Here is a 21189-nt window from a genome sequence, read left to right as displayed (position 1 = left end):
ACATATCTTTTTGGTGAGAGCAGAGCAATATGGGGTTGGGGTGATTCATACATTTTCATCGGCAATAGGAAGAGAGGAGTTGATGTTATCTCCTCAACTAAAAAGAGAACAATATTAACTTGCCGAGTATGCCAGCGATTCTAGGCAGGTTTGATGCACACCCTTACAAAGTTGGCATGCTTGCAGGAGCCACATGTTGGGGCCGTGTTTATATATGGAAATTGGGCTAGGAACCTCAGTTTCTTTCAGCACCACACTTTTCATACTTCATGTTACCTGTTGGTGAAACATTACTGTTGTTGTATCTTGAAGTTATGCAGTTCAATGTCTTGCAAATTTACAAAAAGCTATTTTTGTTAGATAGAGTGACTAGAAATGTTGACTAGGATTCTTTCTTTAAAAAAAAAAGAAAAAAAAAAGGAGCTGCCTACTCTGATATTCCTTATGCAATAGTCTTTCGCTTGTGGCTATATTGGGCCTTTTTTTTTTAATTTTTTTTTTGTGTGCCGAATATTCAGTCTTTGTAAAATATATTACTAAAAAACATTTACCCCGAAGTTATTTAGTTATATAGCCTTGCTTGAGTTTCAAGCAAATGAGCCCTAATATGGACCTTTTGATATGACATTTTTTAACTGAAAAATTCCCCATGCATCAAACATAAAATAGCTTTGTCTCACCTCTCTCCATTTTAAGGTTTTTTTTTTAAAATTTTTTTTTATGGAACTAAAGTTTACTAAATTTGAGTTTCACGTGAGATATTTAATTTTAAAATGCCACATCATATTACATGGACCACGTGAACTCCCGTTTGCTTAAAACTCAAGCTCACTAAACCTGATCTTTACTCAAAATTTAGCAAAATCGTGTTTCAAAAGAGGTTACATAACTAAATAACTTCGGGTAGAGGCTTTTTAGTAATATTATTATTTTTTGGTGTGCAAAAAGTGAATATTTGGTACAAAAAGCCTACTATATTGACAAGTTGAAGTTTGCACTCAATCCACTAACTTGACAAATCTAACTTAACCCAACCCAAAGTCTCGGGTTGGTATTTTATGGGTTTGATGCATTGGGCATATATATATAAATATATATATATATATATATATATATTATCTTTTGAAACTTCTGTTAAGTGAGGTTTTAGTTGGCAAAATTTTCAACCCAAAATATTAAATGTTTAAAACAAAATCAAATTTATTAGTTTGATTTATTTTTGAAAAAAAAATGGAATATTATGTCCTATTGTATACATTATAAAAAATTATTAAATAATAGACTTAAATAGTTTAAAGAATTTTTATTTTTATTTTTTATGAGGCTTGATAAAATAATCTCAAATCAATGATTCAATTCAACCCAACCCAATCCTTACAAGTTAGGTTGGGTTGGTTTTAAGAGTTATCACGGGTTGGGGTAGAAATTTATACCCAAAGAAGTTTGATTGAAATGAAAATAACCACAACCCAACTCTTGCACACTTTTAATAACAAGTATCTTTGGTAAATGGCCTAATAAGCAAATGACAATTATAACTGGATAATTCATTTCTCAAAAAAAAAAAAAAAAAACCCTTAGCTTTGCTTGACCTGTCTTTGCCCCACTCTGCCCCTAAGAGGTGACGGCACGGGGACAAGTTTTGCTTGTCCTGCCTGTCCCGACTCGATGTGTATATACATATTTTATTTAATATATATTAAAAATTTCCTTTATATTTCATCTTTATCTCATCGGTCTCATTTAGATTAGTAAAATATATCCAACTAGCCCTAAACTTGCACCACCCCTCGCGTTTTCTTTGTCTCGAAGAGTGGAACGGAGCGGAGATGGGGCACCCCTAATCCGACCTTACGCCATCCTATTGTTGTCACTAATGTAAAGATCTCCCTAATATCAATTTGCCCTTTTTGTTTCTTATTTATGGATCCAAATTATGTACCTCCTATTTTAAACATGGATTGCATTGCTGTAGTGACTCCTCGGCTTATTCATAGTAGTACTATTATCAATGATTAATATGCTCCTTATTTACCAAAATAAATAATAAAAAAATTGGGTGCCTCCACCCAAGATCTCATATTTAAACACATTTATGAGAACTCATTCAAATTCTAGGGACACAAATCTTATCCACATTGCAGATGCCAGCCATCTCTTACTTGCCAATGCTTATTTATTTAACAACTTTTTTGTAAGAACCTATAAGTATTTTTGAAATATGTAAAAAAGATTGAAAACAAAAGAAGAGAAAACCATACATTACCTTCTTTTATGAATTCTCCACACTAAATGTGCCATAATTGCATGAAAAAACATCTTGCAATATCATTTTTATATCATAGGATGCTAAAAACAACATTCAAAGACATGATGATTTATTTAGAAAATGATTTCTTCCCATTCAAATTCTCTAATTTCTTTCAATTTTTATTCATACGTGACTGACTTGAGATATGGATAAAAAGTAAAACCTAAAATAAATTATATAAACACACAAAATCAACTAATGCTACACTCAAAATTGACTAGAACTTGGAGGGGATTTCGCCTCGATTCATGACATATGAAAGCTAGAGTGGAAAAAAAAAAGAAGGTGATGTAACCTGCTAGATTTTTTTGCATTGGGATTTAAGAACTACTTGAAGCCCAATTAGTCTAAAACGGACTGAAGGTGACCAAAATTGACTGAGTGGACCAAATTGGGCTGAAGTAGATCTAATTAGACCGAATAGAAATTGTTTAATTTTTAGGGAAAAAATTATACATAATATTACAATACAAAATAATTATTTATTCTCACACATTACATGGGTCTTCGACTAGTATATCATAATTGATAAATTAAAGCAATCTTTAAGCTTTGTCTATTAATATATATAGATTAAAGCAATCTTAGGTTTTTTCCTAAAAAAATAAAAAAAACTTATTGAAAATTCTAGGGAGATAATTCTTACCCACGTAGAACCTACATTGCAGATGCTACCTTTTCTTGCCAATGCTTATTTGTTTAATCCATATCTTAAGCATTATCTTAAAATCTCCAAAAACAAACAAGAAAATAATCATACGTTACTTGTTATCCAATGCATCTTCTGTGAATTCTCCGCACTACATATGCCTTAGTTGCATGAGAAAGCATCTTGCAATAGTGCAATGTTACTTTTAAGGTTTCATATGATGCTAATAAAACAAAGACATTTAAAGACAAGATGATTCATTCTAAAAAGAATCATCTCCAATTGAAATCTTCCAAGTTAATTTGCTCTATACATTTAAAAAATCTAATGATGTTGGAAGATTCATGTAAATCACACAAAATTGAATAAATGTCATGTGTCTCACATTTAGCTAAAAATGAGAGGAAATCTTATCTTGATTCTTGACATATCATAATAGTAGTAAAAAAGAAGAAGTTTGATGTAGCCTTATAAATTTTTTGTGTTCGGCTACCAGATATTTAACACTAGGCCTCATGTCATAGATAGCTGTGCTCCACTGCTGCAAGTGCTCTAAGTTCTTTTTAATCTAAATAGCAGGTTAATTATATTAATTGAAAAAAAAAATACCCTCACTTTTATACCCCTTTTCTTTTGCAAACCATTTCATGAGAACATCACCCACACCAAAAACAAAAATGAAAATGAAAGAAGAAGATGAAAATGAATGATTGGCACGTCTTTGTGCATGGTTTGGGTGTAATTAATCATTATTGAAGCTGTTGCTCAATTTTTAGTTTAAAGTTTGTTGTTTTGGTGCACCAACTTAGCAACGATTTCTTCTCATAGTAATGTCTCAATTTTTGTTGTTTTAGTGTACTACCTTCAAAGAACTGAAGAAGTGTATATGTTAGGTAAGAAACTAGTACTAGAGAAAAGGTATCTCGAAAAGAAAGGTTTACAATTCCTTGATCGGAAAGATATGTGGGCATGACATAAAGATCAAAACCTAATCCAATTACTACTTGTCTTTTCTCAAATAACATGGTTGCTTCAGTTTAGGCCATCTTCTAGTAATACACACAGAAATAAAACTCTGTTCTTGAGAGATAAATATAATATTGATATCAAAATAGTCCTATAGACATACCACATTCTTTGTTCATGTGAATAAGTAGTCCATCGGAAAAAAAAAAAAAAAAATCCCATTCACACAAACTGTTAAAAGCAAGGAAGAATGCACTCAAGCTATTAACAGATACAAGACCAGAGATGGAGAACAGGGCAGAGAACAGGGCAGCACTCAAGGAACTGAAATGCAGAGAGATTGGATTAGTCCAGAACTGTTAGAAGTAATTGAATCGGTCCCTTATCATGAACACTTTATTCACATGCATGAAGGAGCCTTGCCACGTGGATAGAAGGATGACATAAGCAAAAATACAGCTTGCACAAGTGGGACTGTTGTAACCATTTTTCCTCTTTTTACGGAATTAGTTACTTTCCTTTACTTCCACAGATTGTATATATAGATAGCTACAGTGTACAGATTAAGTTGTATTCTCATATTCAATCAATAAAGCTCATTCATTCTATTTAGAGAGAGAGAGTTCCCAAATTCTTTATATGGTATCAAAGCTTCGGTGAAGCACAACAATGGCGTCCTCTGAATCCAATAATCCCTCTGATCCTCAACCATCACAGTTTGCCTTGAATTCCAATAACGATCCTCCTAATTCTACTCTTCCTAACCCTAATTCCATTCCTCCCAATCCCTATTTTCTTAGCTCGAGTGAAAATCCAGGCAGTATCTTGGTTACGTAACCATTGCTTGGAATGAGGAATTACCAATCATGGTCAAGGGCGATGATTCTTGCTCTTACAGCCAAGAAGAAGATTGGTTTTGTCAATGGCAAGATCATCAAACCAGATTTGGATTCACCTCTGTATGAAGATTGGGAGAGCTGCAATACTATGGTATCATCTTGGATGATCAATTCGATGCATGTGGATGTATCAAGCAGTATTATGTACTGTGAGACTGCGAGGGAGATGTGGATTGAGTTGCAGAACCAGTTTTCACAAGGGAATGGTCCTAAAATCTACAATTTACAGAAGCAGATTTCACACCTCTGCCAAAATCAGATGTCAGTTTCTGAATATTACACTAAATTCAAGAGACTTTGGGATCAATTGCTCAATTTTGAGCCACTTCCACAATGCTCGTGTGGTGCTATGAAGCTGCTAAGCACGTCACACAACAAGGCATATGTGATGAGGTTTTTAATGGGGCTTAATGAGAACTATGAGACTCTTCGTAGTCAAATTCTCACATATGATCCGTTTCCTTCAATGAACAAGGTTTACTCTTTGGTTCTACAAGAAGAATCACATAAAAATCTTGGTCATGAAGGATCAAGCTCATCACAGGGAGATGTAGTAGCAATGTATGCTAATTCAAAGAACAATTCAGGAGGTTATTCTTCTTGGAACAAAGGAAATGGGAAGAAAGAAAGGCCATTTTGCACACATTGTAACATGTCTGGGCATACTGTTGAAAACTGTTATAAACTTCATGGCTACCCGCCAGGATACAAGCCAAAAGGGAAAAATAATGCTAGTGCAAATCAGGTCTCTTCACATTTGAGCAATGGAATTGAGAATTTCACATCAGGAAGCAATTTGTGTCCCATTTCCAAGGCACAATGTGAGCAGTTATTGGCTTTTCTCAATTCTGGTTCAGGATCTGCTTCTAGAGGTGATGGATCACACCATGTAGCTAATGTGCGAGCTTCTTCAAGTATGGCTGGTGTGGAAGGACATTCTGGTGGCATTTTTTATGTGTTTTCTTCACAATCACAAGTTAATTCCTCAGCCAATCCTTGTTCTGACCTCATGTCAGGTACTTCCTCTAATTTTCCTTTTAGTCCTAATCTGTCACACTCTATATTTTCTGCTAAAAATGTCAATAGAGATGCCTTTAGGAATTCTGATTGGGTCATAGACACAGGAGCTACAGACCACATGGTTCATTCTATTACTGTTTTTACCTCTATCACTGCCACTCTAAACACATTTGTGAATCTTCCAAATGGTGAATCTGCCTTAGTGACTCACATAGGAACAGTTAAAGTCTCAGAAAATCTTGTTCTTTCTAATGTACTTTGTGTTCCTTCCTTCAATTTTAATCTGATTTCTGTCAGTCAATTGGCAAAATCCATTCTCTGTTGTCTCATATTTTTTGGCAATCTATGCTTTATTCAGGACCTAGCTCATTGGAGCACGATTGGTCTGGGTAAGGAGATCAATGGTCTCTATTTGCTGTTAAAGGGAGAATCAGCATCAACTTCAAATTCTGTTTCTTTGTCTGTTTCTGCTAATAAGGTTCTGCCACACATATGGCATGCTAGATTAGGACACATATCAGATGCCAAATTGGCTTTATTGAATAAGAACAATGTACATTGTATCAATTCTAATGCAAATTTTCATTGTGACATTTGTCCACTTGCTAAACAGAAGAGATTACCCTTCAATATCAGTACAACTATTTCCAATGAATGTTTTGATTTACTTCATTGTGATATATGGGGACCTTTCTCTGTTCCCACCATTCATGGTTGTAGATTTTTTCTAACCATTGTAGATGATTGTTCAAGATGTACATGGGTATATCTGTTGAAGCATAAATCCCAAACTGCATCTTATTTAGACCAATTTTGTACAATGGTTGAAACACAATTTGCAAGGAAAGTGAAATGTATTAGATCAGACAATGGTACTGAGTTTTTCCTTAAAGATTTCTTTACTAAAAGAGGCATCTTACATCAATTAAGTTGTGTTGAAACTCCACAACAAAATGCTGTTGTGGAGAGAAAACATCAACACATCTTAAATGTTGCAAGAGCTCTTAAATTCCAATCCAATGTACCTTTACACCTTTGGGGTTATTGCATCTTAACTGCTGTTTACTTGATAAACAGACTCCCTTCCTCTGTTTTAAACCATAAAACTCCTTATGAAGTTTTATTTGGTCATTCCCCCACTTATTCTCATTTAAGGTCCTTTGGATGTCTTTGTTATGCTTCCACTCTCTCTCATAATAGGACCAAGTTTGATCCAAGAGCTAAAAGATGCATTTTTTTGGGCTATCCTTTTGGGGTTAAAGGCTATAGAGTTTTGGATTTGTCTACCAAAACTAGAGATGTTGTTTTTCATGAAAATCATTTTCCTTATGTTCAAGGCAAAACTGATTTCAATGATCCTTTTGTTACAACTGATGTTGGTTCTCATTCTCCTACACACAGCAATTTAGATTCTTTTGTCACTCCTATTAGTATTTCAGAGGTCCATATTCCATCTCATACTTCAGATGTCATTGGTCTTCCACCTCATACTTCAAATATTCCAATTCCATTGTCTCCATCTGTCAATGATACTGACAGCTCTACATCCATTCCCCATGACACTGTTTTGTCTAATTCAAATTCTTTAGAAATTACTTCTATTTCACCTATTGTTCCTATACCTGTTACTGCACTTCCACACACCAGAAAATCCACCAGGGTCCATAAAACACCTGCCTACCTGCAAGAGTATGCTTGCAATTCAGCTGCAATAGTTGCTGACCCGGGTTGCACTTCAGCTGCAAAAGTTCCTGCTTCAGGTTGCCCATATGATATGGCTGATTTTCTCAGTTATTCACACATGAATCCTTCCTATCAGTCTTATCTCATGACTGTCAATGCCTGTCATCCAGAACCTGCTACTTTCCCCCAAGCCGTTCAAATTCCTGTTTGGAGAGAGGCAATGGATAAGGAAATTCAGGCTTTGGAGAAGACTGGGACTTGGATTCTTACTCCTCTACCTGCTGGAAAGACCCCCATTGGCTGTAAATGGGTGTATAGGGTGAAGTTCAACTCAGATGGTAGTGTTGAGAGATACAAGGCCAGACTTGTGGCCAAAGGTTATACCCAAAGAGAAGGTTTAGATTTTCTGGAAACCTTTTCTCCAGTTGCAAAAACTGTATCTGTCAGAGTTCTTCTTGCACTTGCTTCAGCCAAAGGTTGGCCTCTTCATCAACTAGACATTAACAATGCCTTTTTGCATGGAGACTTAGATGAAGAGGTATACATGAGTTTGCCCCCTGGTTTTCACAGTAAGGGGGAGTGTTCTTCACCACATTCTTCTGCCCCTTTGGTTTGTAAACTTGTGAAATCTCTTTATGGATTGAAGCAAGCATCAAGGCAATGGAATGCAAAGTTGTCTACCACCATCCTACAGCTTGGTTTCATTCAATCCGAGGCAGATCATTCTTTGTTTATTCATTCCAATGGTGATTTGTTCACTGCATTATTGGTATATGTGGATGATATGGTTCTAACAGATAATGATCCAGGTTGTATTGCCTCAGTTAAAGCTGTCCTAGACCAGAAGTTTGGAATTAAGGACCTAGGTTCTTTCAAATACTTCTTGGGCTTAGAAATTGCAAGGAGTGATAAGGGTATTAGCCTAAATCAGAGAAAATATGTTCTTGAAATACTTAAAGAGGCTGGCATGGTTGGTTGTAAACCTGCCAAAACACCTATGGAACAACAGTTAAAATTGTCCAAGGGTGATGGTGAGTTACTTAAGGAGCCAGGTCAGTTCAGAAGGTTAATAGGGAAGCTAATGTATCTTACACTTAGCAGGCCTGATATTACCTACTCTGTTCACAGACTTAGTCAGTTTTTATCACAGCCTAGAGTCCCTCACATGAAGGCAGCAACAAGAATATTGCAATACCTCAAAGGCACACCAGGGCAAGGAGTTTTCTTTCCTGTGGAGTCAGATTTGCAGCTTAAAACTTACTGTGATGCTGACTGGGCAGGCTGCCCTGATACCAGAAAGTCATTAACTGGATATTGTGTGTTTCTTGGCAATGCATTGATCTCTTGGAAGTCAAAAAAACAGGCTGTGGTGTCAAGGTCTTCAGCAGAGGCAGAGTATAGGTCAATGGCTTCAACTACATGTGAAATTCTCTGGCTGATGTACCTATTGAAGGACCTTCATGTCACACATAACAAACCTGCCTTGATGTACTGTGACAACCAGGCTGCGTTACATATTGCTGCAAACCCAGTCTTCCACGAAAGGTCCAAGCACATAGAAGCAGACTGTCACATTGTGAGGAATAGGGTTTTAGATGGTACAATTAAGACCTTCCATGTTAATTCAAGGAATCAATTGGCAGATATCTTTACTAAAGCTCTAGGTGTGGATAATTTTCTAAGGTTGCAAAAAAGGTTGGGAGTTATCAATATTTTTGCACAAACCATTCAATATCCTGAGTATCCATTCTTGAATCAAGAAGCAAGAGCTTTGCTCTTGAGGGGGAGTGTTAAAAGCAAGGAAGAATGCACTCAAGCTATTAACAGATACAAGACCAGAGATGGAGAACAGGGCAGAGAACAGGGCAGCACTCAAGGAACTGAAATACAGAGAGATTGGATTAGTCCAGAACTGTTAGAAGTAATTGAATCGGTCCCTTATCATGAACACTTTATTCACATGCATGAAGGAGCCTTGCCACGTGGATAGGAGGATGACACGTGGATAGAAGGATGACATAAGCAAAAATACAGCTTGCACAAGTGGGACTGTTGTAACCATTTTTCCTCTTTTTACGGAATTAGTTACTTTCCTTTACTTCCACAGATTGTATATATAGATAGCTACAGTGTACAGATTAAGTTGTATTCTCATATTCAATCAATAAAGCTCATTCATTCTATTTAGAGAGAGAGAGTTCCCAAATTCTTTATACTCATGTATACAAATAGTATAAATTATGATCCTGAATCTTCTTAACATTTTATTGTTGTCAAATATGCACATAATTTTCGTATCAATACAAAATATCAACTTTGTGGATGGACTAATAAATAAATTTGTGAAAATGATGTTATTCATCTAGACCAAGTTTCAAGTGGATTGGTTTTTTGAGTAAGTAGAGGCAAGTTTACAAGCCATATATATGATTTAAATTTAATCCAAAGTCACCCCCTTTTTTTTTTTTTTTTTGTAAAATGGGTAGAATATAATACTCTAATAAGCCATAATAGAGCTAAAGCAAAAGACTGTCATAGTAAAAACATAAAGAATTTTAAAATAATAAGAAGCAATATCAGCAGAGTGAGAAATGCTATTGTAGAGAGGGCCAGAAATGAGAAACCCACACCACCACCACCTCAGCTAAATATCCTTTTTATTTTATTATTATTATGGAAGCTAATACTATTTCCTTTTTTTTTTTTTTTTTAATGGGCTAATACTATTTCTATATCTCGTAGACTTAATTGAATACATATTCTAAGTCCATCTATCAAAGTCCAAAAATCTGTATCCACAATAATTGCAAGACCTATGCTCCAGTGAATATCCAGAGTCACCCTTTGTCTTTAGTCCATAGGCTCCATACCAATGGAAAGAAATGTCAAGATTTGTTGATATATATATATAAATATATATATATATATATATATATATATAGGGCAGAGCCCACCCATTAAAATGTCGGAATGAAATTTTTTATCTTTCGGCCTCAATCAGTTGATACCCACAGCCTTCTAGTCAAATGGTATTTTTGGTATTTCCAACCAAAATATCCAATCTTTGAATCTCTCTCCATCCCAATTATTGAATTATTAAAAAAAAAAAAAAAATTCATATGATAGTTGAGAGGAAAATTTTGTTTAAAATGGTCTTACACTATTTTAATATAAATAGAGTTTAGAGTAACACCTAATAATGGGTTTAGATAACTATCGCCTAGAGACCATAGTTAATTTTTTTTTTTTTTTAATGAATCAGACCATAGTTAAAGTTGAGTTATTTATTATAATAATAATAAAATTTGGGTGCAGTTGCGTGTGGTTTAATTAAAAAAATAGCGGTATTTGTTTATTGGGTTTAATTATAAAATATTTTAAGAAATATTTTAATATCATTTTTATGGAAAATATAAAAAACAATAAAAATTAGTTTTTTTTTTTTCCATAAAGAAATTTTAAAAATATTTCCTAAACCAATGCAATTCCCATAAGACTTTAGTTAAATTTTCCCTAGCTTATTTGCTTTTACCAATAAATTCATTTTTTATGGAAGCTCTTACAAAATTTTACACTATTGTTAAAATGAATAAATTGTGCATGAGAACCAATTGGATTGGTAGTCTAGTGGTAAGACATTTGGACAAACACAACTAAGGCCATGGGTTTGAGTTTCTCTTAAGCACTAACAATTCATTGCTACTCCTTATGCCCATACACAACAGTGTCTTAGCTCGAAAGTGGTTAGAGTGCTACTGTAGCAAAGCTCAAGTAAGAAACCACATTGGTCCTCTAATATATAAACTCTTTTTCTAATATTTTTCGTTCCCGCCAAATAACTCTTATCTCTATCAGAAACAGTGAGCCTCTTTGGGTTTTGAACTTTGAACTTTGAAGAACTCTTCAATGGCGTCCTCTCAGAAATTGACAGAGTACGACCGGAAGCGCCTCGACAACATTCGCCACAACGACGAAATGATGGCCGCCCTTAAAGTCCACTCCAAAGCTACTGAGCTCTCCACCGCCTCTTCAAAGCGCCAAAGGTCTCTCTCTCTCTCTCTCTCTAAATTTCACTTACCGTGGAAAACCAAAACTCATCATTGTTTTCACTTAAAATACAAAACCCATTTCTCATTTTTTTTATTGACTTTGTAATAATTCATCCAAAAAAACCAAAACCCATCATTGTTTTGGCTTAATTTACAAAACCCATTTCTCATTTTTGTTTGTCTTTGTAACAATTCATCCAAAAATACCAAAACCCATCATTGTTTTCACTTAATTTACAAAACCCATTTCTCAATTTTGTTTGTTTTTCTTGTGGCGGAGTTGTAACCAAATCGTACAAAAAAAGTGAGGCCAATGAAGAAGAAACCCAAAACTCAAACCCCAATCAAAACGCGAAGGTCTTTACGCGCTCAGGGAATGCCTCCAGATGATACTGTCAAAGCAATTTCCCAATCCAATTCCAACATTTCGCCAATGCTTGATTTGGGGCCTCTTTCTATGTGAGATGCTTATCGAGGAACCGCCTCTGATAAACTACTAATGGGAAGAATTCTCGGTTTTTCGAAGAAACCCCATGAGGAGTTTTAGTTTAATGGTGGGGATTCGATAAAGGGTGTGTGAAAGTGGGACTGGGAGTAGTTTGGAATTGAATTCTTTGAGTCTGAATCCGGAGAATATTGCAAGAGTTGTGCCGGGGAGGATAACAGATTTGCGGTTTTTGCCTTGTAGCAATGCCGCAATGATTGTGGTTGGGAACAATTTTGGGAATGTTGGCTTTTGGGATGTTGATTCTAGTATAGATGATGGGCTTCATTTGTATGACCCACATCACGGTGTCATTTCCGGGATTTCAATTCATCAACATTCCTTTTCAAAGGTTATAATTTGATTTCAAAGATTGCTTTTATACTACTTAAATGTTTGCTATTGTTTATCATGTAGGTTGAGATAGATGCTCAGTTTTTTACAACATAAGAATTTCTGTTACGGAATTTGGAAATGGAAAGGACTCTACTGATTCGTTTACTTATGCATTACTATGGTTAGAATTGAATTGGTGCGTACCAGAATCATTTCTTTATCAGATATGTCAACAATTAGGTACAGATTAATCATTATGTAATAATGCTGATCTTTTTAACGTAAACTTTAAATTTTTGTTGAAGTTGTTGCTTGTACTTGCAATGTATATTTTTTTCGTCATAGAACAATGCACATTGATTTGATCTGTAGACTAATATTAGAATGAACTTCAATTAGATAAGTTAATGACCAACATTTGTTGAAGCTGATATATGCTTCCCTCAACCACTCTCCTGAAATTGTTATGAATCAGCATTTCATTGTTCTTTTTTCCTTTATTGAATATGGGTAACATTTCAGTTAACAACTCTACTGAAGGTTCTGTATACTTGAGAAGACTTGATGAGGTTGTACATGTTCTAGGATACCTTGGTTCCATTGAATTTGAATAAAAGAATGCACATGACTTTGCTTGGTCTGTATGACTCTATCTTCATGTTGAGTTGTCTGCTTTGGGCAGGACAATATAATTGCTCTGGCTCTTGTAAAATGTCATTCGACTCTAGCTATGTCTTCCTGGTCACATGCTTTTACACCCTAGAAATATTTGACACATGTTGAGTTTCATAGATTCATATGGTGACAGCTGATTCAAAATTGTTGAATTTTGAATCCTTGATTCTATTTTGATTGCAAATGAATACCTGGATAGTAGGCTTTAAGAAAAAGCTCTTGGCGTACTTTGTAAAATTGACTTAGGAAAAGCGTGGGATCACGTGAATTGGTATTTTCTTCTTCTATAGCGGAGATGTGGGATTGGGGAACAGTGGTTGAAGTGTATGTATTCCTATATTTCTTCTGTTCAGTTTTTGGTGTTTGTGAATGGAACTTTGAGTGGCTTTTTTGCAAGCACTAGGGGTTTCCAGCAAGGGGATCTGATATCTCCCCTTCTTTTTGTTTTTGTAGTGGAAGCACTGAGTAGAATGCTCTCCAGGTCGGAGGAAGCTGGCCATTTATTCGGGTTCTCAGTTAAGCGAACATTGATACGATGATGATTTCTCATTAACTATTCACAGACGATACACTCATTATGTGTGATGCACCAGTTCTAATGAGTTATCTTCGTTGTACCCTTTTGCTTTTCGGAAAGAGTCTCTGGGTTGAAAATAAATTTGGGCAAATCCTAATGGTCCCAATGGGAGAGATAGAGGATATGGGTGCTCTAGCAGCTACTACTGATTGTAAAGTTTTGAACCTACCTTTGAAATATTTGGGCTTCTATTTAGGAGCCCGTTTTAAGTGTTAGCTATTTCGCACATATTTTTGAATGTATGGAGAAGCAGTTGGCAGGGTGGTAGAGGATTAATCTTTCAAAAGGGGGAGGGCTTTATTTTTAAAGTACGCTTTCCAATCCCCTAAATATTTTATGTCCTAGAGGGATTTCCTATGGGATGGTGTGGTGGATGAATTTAAATTTCATCTTGTTAATTGGGATTCATGTGTTATCCCCTTTAGGAGGGAGGATTGGGGATTAGTCGTGATGATCTTCAACCAAGCCTTGTTAGGGAAATGGCTATGGGATTCCGGAGTGGAGACAAATCTTTTTTCGGTGGGCGATTGCTACCTGTATGGGCTCTCACACGGGTGGCTAGTGCACAACTTTTGTGAGAGGGACCTATGGAGTGAGTCTTTGGAAGTATATAAGCAAGGGATGAGAACGTTTTCTAAATATGTGAAATATGAGGTAGGCATAGGGGTTAGAATTAAGTTTTGGCTCGATCATTGGTGGGGAGTTGAACCTTTTAGGGATCAGTATTTTGAATCATTTCAAATTGCTAGAGATAAAGCAGCCACGGTGGCTAATTATTTAATTGTCTGATGGTTTTTGTCATTGGCATCCATCTTTTACTCAAGCAGCACATGATTGGGAATTGGAATCTGTGGATTCCTTTTTGGATGATTTGTGCTTTGTTTGGATCTATTGGCATTGTAGCAATAAAATTCTCTTTCTTGAGAGGCCCAATCCAAATGACAATTTTGTTCAAATTTCAAAATGGTCTGCCTCTCTGTCCTGCCAAATATAACCGGCGCTCTTTCTCTCTCACATACACACACACACACACACAAACAAACAGTGAGCGTGAGTGTTTGGTTCTCTGAGCTCTCCAATGGCGTCTTCTCAGAAACTCATAGAGTACAAGCACAAGCGCCTCGAGAACATTCGCCGCAATGAAGAAATGATGGCTGCCCTTAGAATCCACTCCAAAGCCACTCAGCTCTTCTCCACCTCTTCAAAGCGCCAAAGGTCTCTCTCTCTCTCTCTCAATTTCACTTTCCATGAAAATACTTTCTTTGTAATAATTCATCCAAAAAACCAAAACCTATCATTATTTTCGTTTAGAAAAGAAAACCCATTTCTCAATTTTTTTATTATTTATTTTTTAAGAGTTGAAGCCAAATCGAACAATTTGAGTCCGGAGGAAGAGAAACCCAAACCCAGAGGTCGTTGCATTCTCAGGGAATGAGACCAGAATTCTCAGACCCCAATCTCAATATAATGTCCCTTGCACACTTGGGGCCTATTAGTATGAGTGATGCTTATGGTGGAGCCAGGTTCGGTAAAGAACTAATCGAAAGAATTTCAAGCATTTCGAAGAAAACCACCACCACCACCACTCATCTTAAAGAAAGGACGAGTATTTCTTTTCTTTTCTTTTTTCTTTTTTAAATTGTTACTAATGTGTAATGTGTTTGGATGAGGGAAGTTGGGGGAAGAGGTGGGAAGGATTTAATGAATCCTTACATTACTCATTAAATCTAATAAAGTTGTGTAATAATTTTTTTTCCTCCTCACGTTAGGAGCCTTTCTTCTCACATAGGGTGAGCAGTCCTTACCCACTCTCCTGGTTGTGGGCGCAAATGGATCCAGACTTCATCACCTCAACCAAAACAACCCAAGCCACCGACTATTACCACCGACATATCTGTGTCGGTTACCAAAATTTTTTTTGGGGAGGAAAAATAAAAATCCTAGCTTTGTTTTAATTAACAAAAAAAAAAAAAAAAGTTCATTCAATTCAGGTTACAAGCAAATGAGAATATTTGAAATCGAATTAAAGTTTTTAAACAACAACAAACTATATTAATATTACCTAGTGGATGAGGAAACCTTCACTGTCGATTAGCGACTAGAGAGAACTCAATGTTAACGGAAAAATAATAGCAAAAATGTGAGAACAGGAAGGAGTTTTACAAAAGAAGCTCAATCGATGAGTAGAGGAGTATCGGTTGATAATCCGAGAATGAACTCGTTATAGATAGCTTTGTTTGAGAGAGAGAGAGAGAGAGAGGGAGATGAATGAATATCTCACATGATTGCTGAACATGACCCACCACTTAGTACAAACATGCACAAAAAACCTATAATCACAAACCAACAAGAGGCGAGCATGCAACACAGCCATGCAAATCACATGGAGTTAGACAACTTTAGTGACCATGCAGGGCACGTGACCATTTATACTAGCACTCAACCAAAACAACCAACGTGGGTGAGACTTGCTCGTGGACCATATTAGGAGGGTAAAAAACAGGAAACAAAGGTAAAGGTGATAGTGGGCCGTAAAAGAGCCAAGGTAGTGAGAGGGGTGGAAAATGAAGATGAAACCAGTGGGAAAGAAAAAAGAACTAAACAAGATGTGGGCTGTCCCTATCCAACCTCATCAACGGTGGAGGTTGCAAGGCAGCTCCACCGATTGCAATGATCATTATAAGTTGGAACTGCCAAGGGTTTGGGAACCAGCTGGTAGTGGATGTTCTCACAAACATGGTGAGAAGTAAAGGACCCACCGTTGTTCCTTATGGAAACAAAGAAGAATATTGCACAGATGAGGAATATATGTTTTGTCCTCAGCTTTCAATCGATCCTGGCAATACCTAATGACGAACGGAGTGGAGGACTGGGTATGTTCTAGAAGGCAGAGTGTAACCTACACATCCAAACCTACTCCATTAATCACATTGATGCACATATCTTGACACCTGACTAGCAACCTTGGCGCATAATCGACTTCTATGGTTGACCAGAGGGACATAGGAAGCATGAATCATGGGAATTCCTCAAACACCTACTATCGCTACCATGGGTATGCCAAGGAGACTTCAATGAGATTCTACACTTTCATGAGAAACAAGGTGGCATACCTAAGCCATTGGCTCCGATGCTTGCTTTCAAAAAGGCCCTACTTCAAAGTGGCCTTGAAGACCTTGGCATCTAGGAACATATCTTCACATGGAGAAATGGATGACCAGGGGATGCGTTTGTGCAAGAAAGGCTGGACAGAGCCTGCGCCACCCCTCCTTGGCAAGTGTTGTTTCCTGAAGCATGGATTTTTCACTTGCAGGTATCCTACTAAGACCATGACTAGATACTCTTGACTACCCAGCATACTACCCAGCCAAGGCAGAATCGAAAAAGGAGGCTCCACCATTTTGAAGAAAGGTGGTTAGCACACTAAGATTGTGAGAAAGTAATAAGAGAGGCTTGGAGGATACACCCACAGAGCGGTAGCCCAATGTTCAGACCTTTTGAGAAAATAAAGCATTGCCATCTTAAACTGGTGGCATGGAGCCATATGACCTTTGGCAACACTAAAGTCAGAATTAATGAGAAACAGAAGGAGGTGGAGACCTTTATCAATCTAGGATATGCAAACAACCTGGAACAGATTAAAAAAAAGAGGGCGGAGATCACCAAGCTACTACACCAAGAAGAAGTCTTTTGGCGACAACGGTCCAGAGCAATATGGCTTCCAACGGGAGACAAAAATACTAAGTTATTCCACAAATAGGCGAGTAATAGAAAAAAGAAAAATCAGATTGATGGACCAAAGGACGAGATGATAGGTTTGTGAGTCCCACTCAAGTTTCAATTTTGAATCTACCAATTGAATATTATATTTGGAAATAAAAAGAGTCGCAAAATGCGTGTAACGAGTTAGTATAATATAATAGTTATATTGATATAGACTAGGAAAATTTGCTTTTGCATGCAATAAAACGACATACCCGTTTGCAATTGCATTAATGTTTTGCACGTCATGTCGTTTTTCTCAAAAAGCAATATCGTTTTGGGGTTTTTATTTTTTATTTTCCAAGTAAGAACAAATTCTTCTCTAATTCCCATTCGCATTTACTTCAGAGCAGCTTTTTGGAATTTGAGTTCGGAGGAAGATAAACCCAACACCCAAAACCCAAAACCCAAACCCGAAGGTCGTTGCGTACTCAGGGAATGAGACCAGAATTCTCACACCCCAATCTCAATAGTCAATATAATGTCCCTTGCACACTTGGGGCCTATTAGTATGAGTGATGCTTATAGTGGAGCCAGGTTCGGTAAAGAACTAATCGAAAGAATTTCAAAGAACCCCATGAGGAATTTGGTGATGGGAATTCCATAAAGGGTGTGTGTGAAAGTGGGAGTGGTTTGGAATTGGGTTCTTTGAGTTGGAAACCGGAGTATATTAGGCAATTTGTGCCGGGGAAGAATAGGGGCATAACGAATTTGAGGTTTCTGCCTTGTAGCAATGTGACAACGATTGTGGTCGGGAACGAGATTGGGAATGTTGGGTTTTGGGATTTTAATTCTAGTGTGGATGAAGGGGAAGGAGAAAGGATTTATTTGTATCGCCCGCATCTTTCTGCCATTTCAGGAATTTCAATGCATCAACATTCCTTTTCAAAGGTAATGATTTGGTTTGATTGAAAGATTGGTTGTATAGTACATAAATTTTTATCTATTGTTTGTAATTGATTGCCTAGAAATTTTAGTGTTGGCATGTCAACTAGTTGTTAAAATTATGAACCGCATGCACATTTAGTTTGCATTTGGACCTTAAATGTCTATTGATTTAGGAAATTATTGTCAGGACTGAATGCTCTTTGATTCCCCCGACAATTTGTTCTGACGGGTGGGGTCAGTTGCCCGTAGGTTTTACTAGCTAGAGGTGAGTTCAAAGGACTCTACTTTAGAAAGGTTCCATTCGTTGTCCAAAAAAAAGAGACTTGTATGAAGCCATTGAGATACACCCAAGATTGTATTGTATTGTCTTATTACAACTTTAACATTAAACAATCTTCCTATTGGAATTTGCATGAAAGGACGATTAACTCGATAGACTTTAATTTCGAAAACTTTAACATCATGGCTATTAGTTCCTCTGATGGAACCGCCTGCATATGGGATTTGAGATCAACCCAAACCTCTAAAGGAATTTAGTCATAATAGGGCTGTGCACTCTGCTTACTTCTCACCCTCTGGAAGCTCCCTTGCAACAACAAGGTATGTAGTGTTGTATTAAACCTTTGATTTTCAGATTGAATATCTTACAGCCTGTTAGAAATTAAGTACACTTTAGAGATTATAATCTATGCTTCTTTATATAATTTTACCTTATAAGCTACTTGCTGAAAAAGCCAGATTTCAAGACTTCAAGTCGATCCCTTTATTTTATAGTTGTTACGAGATTATAGGGATTTCTAGCTACTAATTAGTTTCCTGTTTTTAGGTATATTTACATTCAAATTCTTGTTTTTGTTTTTGTTTTTCCCCTAATTGCAAATTCTAGCCACTAATTAATTTATGTTAGTTATCTTGTTTAGAGTTAGGGTATGGAATCTAATGTGGGTCTAGTTTGAACAGATCTATATATGACCTGAATTCTAGGAATTAATTTTCAATTGTCTTCATGTAGCGTGGACAACACGGTGGGTATAGTGACTGGAGTTAATTTTGAGCACATTTCAATGATTGAGCTTGATAATCAGATAAACTCACGGATTACTTTTTTCAGGTATGAATTTTTGCCAGATTATCAAATGCTAATATGTCTTTCTTTTGTTGGACCATTTTCTTGATGTTCTATGGCAAATATGACAATCATTTGCTACACAAGTTTGTTATTGTTCCTTAATAACAACCTTTTGCTGGTCTCTAAATTTTGCTTGAGCACTTAATTAACGAAGAAATTGCTGCCATCTTGTCATCAAAATAAAAATAATAGCGTTTAAAATGTTTTATTTTTTCCTTTAGAAATGGTTCTGAAACCAAAAAAACGAATCTCTTGAATGATATTAGACCTTGGATATTAATTTTGAAACCAACTCAAACAAAAAACAATAAAATTTACAGTGGCCTAACCAAGAACCCGGACCCCTGAACAATTAGTTCTTTCCACCAGTTAACACCGAGCAAGGGATAGCCCTGTGATTGCGGAGGATTCTGTTCTGCAGAGTCTTTAAACCTCCTGCAGCAACCAAGTCTAGATTTCACATCCCACTTGATTGCTTGAATTATGCTCTCCTCAAGCTTGATGAGACCATTAAACATTCTCGTTTCTTTGCAGTCACATGTGATATACAGCAGATGCTCTTGATCACAGATTTGAGACCCTTCCCCTTCAAAACCTAGACACCCCATTGTTGGATTTTAGACCAACACTGCCTCCTCAATCTAATCATACATAACATCTCAATCTGATGCCACTTTCATAGGAAAAGAGCACTCTAAATTCAAGCGACCCCTGCTTTCTCTATACCCTCAATGAAATACACGCAAGATGTCACCTTGATACCAAACAATTTAAGTCTGTCATGGGTAGTCTATTTCTTTCTAAGAGCCAACCACGAGATGAATGAATGCCTTGCGGTAGTAGAAGAATGCCAGACCATCCGCCAATTAACAATTGGATGCTTTGATCTGATACAAGATTTCTGCACAATTGAAGATACCAGATTTAGTAACAGTCCTGTCCATTCTACAGAACCCCTCCTCTTCCAGGTTTACCTGAAGCACTTTTAACTTGAATCAGCACCAATGACCATCAGAGAGAACACTAGAATCTCTGCCATTAATGTGCTCCCAGCATCACATACAATCCCTCCATCAGGTTGGCAGTTGTCCAGCCAAAGAAACACATCTGTTTCAAAAAAACGCCACTTAAATAACGCCACTCTTTCAAAAAAAATCAGAAAAAGGTACAATGTGATTAGCATAAGTTGGAAAGTAATTGTGTTGTGATGTCATTACTAGAAAATAACACGGTTCAAATAAATTAATAAAGGGTTGTTTTTCATGGACAAAAAAATCATCCACTGTCTCTAGTATTGCCTTTGAAATGGCCAACTTCGAATTCTCAAACTATTTTGTAGTTTACATGTTTTTAGCGTACCAACTTGGTGATGATGACTACTTCTCATAGCAATTACTCCATTTTTGTTGATTTAGTGTACCTTCAAAGAAGTGCATATGTTAGGCAAGAACCTAGAACAAGAGAAAGGTATGTCAAAAATAAAGATTTATTATTCCTTGGCCGGAGAGATATGTGAGCATGAAATAAAGATTGCACCTTGAGAAATATTGGTCAGATCAACGTAATCCAATTACCTGTCTATTACTTGTTTTTGTTTTTTTTTTTTTTTTTTTTTTTTTTTTTTTTTTTTTTTTTTTTTTTTTTTTTTTTTTAAACATTAATGGTTGCTTCACTTCATAATAATGCACAAAAAAAATAAAAAAGTTGTATTTATTTGTTCTAGCGATTTAAATATAATTAGTTTATAACCCATGTATATAT

Source organism: Quercus robur, chromosome 5 (genome assembly GCF_932294415.1).
Source record: "Quercus robur chromosome 5, dhQueRobu3.1, whole genome shotgun sequence".
Classification (NCBI taxonomy): Eukaryota; Viridiplantae; Streptophyta; class Magnoliopsida; order Fagales; family Fagaceae; genus Quercus; species Quercus robur.
Note: the sequence above shows the minus strand (reverse complement) of the source record.